Raw genomic sequence first — 6,551 nt, 5'->3', positions numbered from 1 at the left:
GTCATACAAACCTGTGACCATTCGTGGCACTGTTCTATGTTAACATTCAGTAAATGCTATTGGTCCTACAGGTAATTGGTCTCGGTCTATCATGCTCTGGATAATACTCTAAGATGAGATGCACAAATGATTTTTAGGTAGTCTCCCTTGTAGACTGACTGCATTTTCCAGCTATCTTGCCAATGAATCAAAATCTGCCACTTCGCTTACCTAAAGCTGAGCTTTTATGATAATTCCATTTCATATATCTACAAACTGTTACACAGGTATTTGTATGACTTCACTGATTCCAGTTGTGACTTATCAGAATTGTAGTCAGAGGATACAAAATTTTTTGTTTTGTGAAGTGCATAACTTTAAATTTCTGTACATCTAAAGCAATTTGCTACTCTTGGACCACTTTGATCTGACTGAATATTTCTGCAGTACTTCATTATAGATAACTGCATCATTGACAAAAAGTTTGAGGTTACTATGAATATAGTCTGCTGGATCATTAACATACAACATGAACTACAAGAGTCTCAACACAATTCCATAGGGCTTGCATGAAGTTAGTTTTACTTCTGTCAACAACTCTCAATACGAGATAACATACTGCACCCTTCTTACCCAATCACCTCAAGCCAATCTCAGATTTTGTTTGATGCCCCACATAATCACACTTCTGTTAGTACACATTTGTGTGAAATTGAGTCAAATATTTTTCAGAACTTAAAAAATAATACATCCAGCTTGATTCAAGGCTTTCAGGATATCGTGAGCAAAGCACAATTTGCATTTCCACATGCTCAACGTTGATGGAACCCAACAGATGTAAGTCAGTGAGACTGGAGAGTAGTTTTTTGTATCATTTCTGTTACCCTTCCTGTAGACCGGTGCGATTTAAGTTTTTTCCAGTCACTGGGTCCAGTTTTTTATTTAATGGATCTACAGTAATTGTGGTTAAAAGGTGAGCTAACTCTGCTGCAAATTCTGTATAGAATCTGATAGGGATTCTGTCACCCAGGAGCCTTGTTTCATTTTGGCTGCTTCTCAGTGTCACTGATGTTAATATCTGTAGCACTCATCTTCGCAGTAGTGTGAAATGTAAACTGTGGTAGTTTATCTGTATCTTCCTTAGTAAAGGATTGAAATAAGAGTTTAACATTTCTTCTTTTGCTTTGCTACACTTAATTTCAATTCTTGTCTTTTTCGTGAGTGTCGGGACACTAACTTTGGTGCCACTGATAGGCTTTACTTATAACTAGAATTACTTTAGATTTCGTGAGAGGTCTTTTGATAAGATTCTTCTATGGAAGTCATTAAAGGATTTGCATATTGCCCTCATTTACTAATTATTGTTGTCACAACTACCCCATGTTCCCTGATAACATTTTCAGTATGGACATTTTCAAAGAGGTTAGGTCTACTTATTGTTATTAGGTTCAATATATTACCATCATTAGAGTCCCGGAATATCTGTTCTAGATAATTTTCAGAAAATTTTAGTAATGTTTCACAGAATGGTTTGTCATGTCCACCACTTAGGAATCTGTGAGTATACCAGTTGGTGTTGGATTGTAAGGTCTCATCCAATAATGTCAGTATGATTTGGGAACATGTGGAATAGTGGATTGAGATTTTCTCCAAATTTTTTGGTTACAAGTAGGAGTGATTCTGGTGGACAATAGAAAGGTCCAATTACAAGTTTATGCCCACCCTGGTGGATAGTGAGTGTTGGCTAAACACTTTCACACGCAGGTTTCCACTCTGCCCTCATGGATTTGAGTTACTTGTCTGCTGGGACAAATGCACCTCTTCCTGTTACCCTATCCCTTAAATATATGCTTATATATGGCCCAAAAATCTCACTGCTGTCAGTTTAGGTTTTAACAATTTTTCTGTACCAAGTATTGTATGAACTACACTACTGTTTATGACTGCTTCAAACTCTGGTTCTCTGTTGTGAATGTTTCATCAGTTGATCACTACGATTTTAATTGTTTTTCATTGAATCCTGTGTTAATACTTTGCAGTCTCTTAAAGCTATCATGGTCTGTAATACATGGAGAGTCACCTAAAATAAACGCCCTTGTATATGCTCCACACATAGTCAGCCACCTGGGTAGCAACTTCTGTTGTGTAGTGCACCCCTGATCCATTTAGGGTGACCCTACAATGCCTACAATTCTCAGCCCTATGACATCAGTCCAGGAAGTCTCAGCCTACCTGTCACATAACCTTTGAAGTCTCTGATTCAAGCCTTCTGCTCAGGTCTGAAACAGAGGTACCCAGTCAGTTTTGAGAGCTATGCTACACACTGTGAGCTTTGTTGTAAATTTGTGAAGAAGGCTGGTCTCCTCAACTCTCCCTTCCAGTCACTGAAATGATCCTCAGATCCCAGATGTCAGGTATCTGTGGTTCCACTTATCAATCTGCAGTCAGTTGCACCCTGCTCCCTCAATGGCTGCCAGAACAATCTTCAAGATGTTGAATGAGACTCCAGCCATACACAGGATACAACTGCCTAAGGGGAGCCATTACTCACCATACATTTGAAATGCTAATAGTAAACATATCCCTATTCTGCACTTGCTTCCTCATGACAGAGGTCACAACAGGCTTTCCAACAAGTGAAGTGTGTCTGGCTCAGTTTCAGTGCAAAACAGTACCTTACATACCATGGTTAGGAGGACCTACCACTAACACACCAGTCACGGTCAAATGGATGAACAGTTATAGACCCTGTACTTGCTACAGAGGAAATACACTGAAGATCCAAAGAAACTGGTACACCTGCCTAATATTGTGTAGGGTCCCATGAACACACAGAAGTGCCACAACATGATGTGGCGTGGACTCTACTAATGTCTGAAGTAGTGCCGGAGAGAATTGACACCATGAATCCTGGAGGGATTGTCCATAAATATGTAGAGTTTGAGGGGGTGCAGATCTCTTCTGAACAGCACGGTGCAAGGCATCCCAAATATGCTCAATAATGTTCGTGTTTGGTGGACAGCGGAAGTGTTTAAACTCAAAACAATGTTCCTGGAGACACACTGTAGCAATTCGGGACTTGTGGGGTTCTGCTGGAATAGCCTAAGTCTGTTGGAGTGCACAATGGACATGAATGGATGCAGGTGATCAGACAGGATGCTTACATATGTGTCACTAGTCAGAGTCATATCTAGATGTATCAGGGGTCCCATATCACTCCAACGGCACATGCCCCACACCATTACAGAGCTTCCGCCAGCTTGAACAGTCCCCTGCTGATATGCAGGGTTCATGGATTCATGAGGTTGTCTCCATACTCGTACACGTCCATCTGCTCGATACAATTTGAAACGAGACTCGTCGAGCCAGGCAACATGTTTCTAGTCATCAACAGTCCAGTGTCGGTGCTGATGGGTCCAGGCGAAGCATTAAGCTTTGTGTCGCACAGTCATCGAGAGTACACAAGTGGACCTTCGGTGCCAAAACCCCACTTCATGATGTTTCATTGAATGGTTCACACGTTGACACTTGTTGATGGCCCAGCATTGAAATCTGCAGCAATTTGCAGAAGGGTTGCACTTCTGTCACAATGAACGATTCTGTTCAGTTGTTGTTGGCTGTGTTCTTGCACGATCTTTTTCCAGCTGCGGCGATGTCAGAGATTTAATGTTTTACAGGATTCCTGATATTCGTGGTACACTCGTCAAATGGTCATATGGGAAAACCCCCACTTCGGAGACACTGTGTCCCATCGCTCCTGTGCTGACTACACCAACACATTCAAACTCACTTAAATCTTGAAAACCTGCCATTGTAGCAGCAGTAACTGACCCAACAACTGCAGGAGTAACACTTGTTGTCTTATATAGGTGTTGCCGACTGCAGTGCCATATTATGCCTGTTTACATATCTCTGTATATGAATATGCATACCAGTTTCTTTGGCGCTTCAGTGTTGTATCCATGTGAGAGCATAGTACTTGAGATACTTATGGTGTCTTTTGTATATAATTCATAGTATTTTGCCCAACACCCACATTCAAAGCAGCTTCTAATCGCTTATCAGCCGTCAGAGTGACTTCCAGCTGCATATGAACAGCAACTAACCCATCCTATGCACGAAAACTGCACTCACAGTGGGGCTGCAATCTGCCTGGGACAGTGTTTACCAGAACACTAAATACTGTAATTTCAAAGCAGCCCCACTGGCATTGCTTTATTTTAAGGAACTGTTATACTGTGCTGACTGCAAGTCCCACTTTAATACCTGGTACTACAACATTCAAGCAATTGGTTGGTGGAAATAACAAGAGAAAAAACCTGTGATAAGGTTTACAGATTGCTCAAAGATAACTCTATTTTTTGAAACCTTTGAACTACCAAACTCATTTAACTGTGTTGAAGACATTGCTATTACATGTTGACAGTATTAACCACTGCTGAAGTGGGAAACTAAATGGGATGCAATATGACAGATGTGATATGTGCAAAACACAATATTGCAACACAGTGGTTGAATTTGTATGAGCAGAGGTTACCGATCGTTAAATTTCAAACAATGACTTAGAAAAAACAGGTCAATGAGCAGAAAAACATGGAAACATTACACTAACGATATAAGTACCTAAGGTGGAAATGATTTTCTAAAAAGATGTTGCTGCCACAGTTTACAGAATGCACAACTGTTGCGCACAAATTACTGTGGAATACGTTGCACAAAACATTTGTAAATTTCCAAAGATACTCAGACATATAATCCTTTTCACATAAATATACAATAAAATTATGAAGAGATTGTTTTTGGGCAAGGATAATGTTGTAGAAACATTATAAAAAGAAATTTAGTTTACAATTCACGATATAATTCGAATTTTGCATGGGGCTCACAAATGTTTAAAAATGCACAATAATTATGAAAGACACAAACCTTGACGTAATCAGTGAAAGATTATGAGAAATTTTAGAATTTCAGATCATACTAATCAGGCAAATGTGGTCTCTGACATAGGATAATCTGGAAGTCAGCGTATATTTGTAAATAAATGTGCAGAGTGCACCCATTTCTTACTAGGGTGAATTTGTGACACCTTGTACACTAGCATGTCAAAGATGAACAATACAGCATCAGAATAGTGCAAATTGTGGATCATAAACAATTTGTGTCTTTTGTTGAAGATGGCTAACAATGTAAAATAAGGTAATTTTTAAAACATTCTATTAATCCATCAAAAGAGAGAGAGGGGGGGGGGATGACACTTTACAACTCTGGCTTTTTATGTATTTTTGCAGTTAATTATAATGAAATCTAAAGCTGTGAAGAGAGAAAAAATATGTCAGGGAGGAGGACTGGTTTAAGGTCCAAGTGACACAAGCCACCTCTGGGGTTGCCAAGCTGTGAGGGTGCCACAATTGTAAGATTTATATACAGAATGCATTACAATTAGTAGTGGCCATTTGTGGCACTAAGCTGAGAGGGTTGCCCAGGTGCAATATTTGTGTACAGTATGTTTTACAATCAATAGCGAAAACTAACACGGGTGAAAATGTACAAAGTAGTAGTGGGGCAAAGAGGGTGTCAAATAATAAGTTGCTTGTGTGGATATACGTTCTCAAATGGGCCCTGGACAGGATCACCTAAGTTAATTATTCAGAATACCATAGCTGACACTATAATAGTCACTTCTGCCAGTGACATACGTTCTTCCAGTTTACACGTAAATAATACTATACATAAACTTCTGCCATCAGAATTATGCAACAGTTCAACAAACACATACAGCGCAATAACTAATATAAATGAAAGCTCTGGTCTCCTTGTTCCTCCAGTTGTAGGACTGCTGCAGTATTACTGAAAGCAAAAGGCACAGGTAGTATTGAAATTAGCCTGAACATAGAATCAGGAGTTATTGTCCTTATATTTTGCAGAGGTGGGTTGTATGCCCTTTTATCAAGGTTCTAGAAGTGTTCATTTTATGCATAATGCAATATTTTGTTCCTTGATTGGGTGACCAAGGTTTCATATGCATGCGTGATGGGGACCTGACATCCCACATGCAAAAAATTACATGAAGCAAACACAGTGTATCCAAATAAAAAGGAATGTAGTCTAATTCTGAATAACAAATTCATGTTCGGATTGACAATAATATGTAAAACTTCTTAAGAAAAGTTTCTAATTCCTCCACGTACCTATGCTTCATGTCATTCTGCAGCAAAGTATCACTAATTAACAACTGGAAAAAAAAATCGCATGGTATTACCAGTACAGGTGTGCTTTGAATATGAATTCCACACCTGGGATCTTGTTCTGTGTCTTTCAGTGTTTTCCAGTAGCGACCATCATGTCTTTTACCATGTACTTTACTTCTGCTACCATGCACTTGCCAGCCTTGGCCTGAGATAATTTAATGGACAGCTTGATTTCATCATTTGTATTATGAAGTTCCAATATTTGTCTTTCACAAATATAAGAATGCTTCAATTTGAACAATACGTTGCCATACATCTGCTGCCACAGATGTTGCAATAAAATTTATATGTTTACATTACCACTTCAGTACAAAATTGTGGGAT

The sequence above is a fragment of the Schistocerca nitens genome, chromosome 4, assembly GCF_023898315.1.
Source record: "Schistocerca nitens isolate TAMUIC-IGC-003100 chromosome 4, iqSchNite1.1, whole genome shotgun sequence".
NCBI classification, from domain to species: domain Eukaryota; kingdom Metazoa; phylum Arthropoda; class Insecta; order Orthoptera; family Acrididae; genus Schistocerca; species Schistocerca nitens.
The sequence above is the reverse complement of the archived record's forward strand: the minus strand, read 5'-3'. Positions refer to the sequence as shown.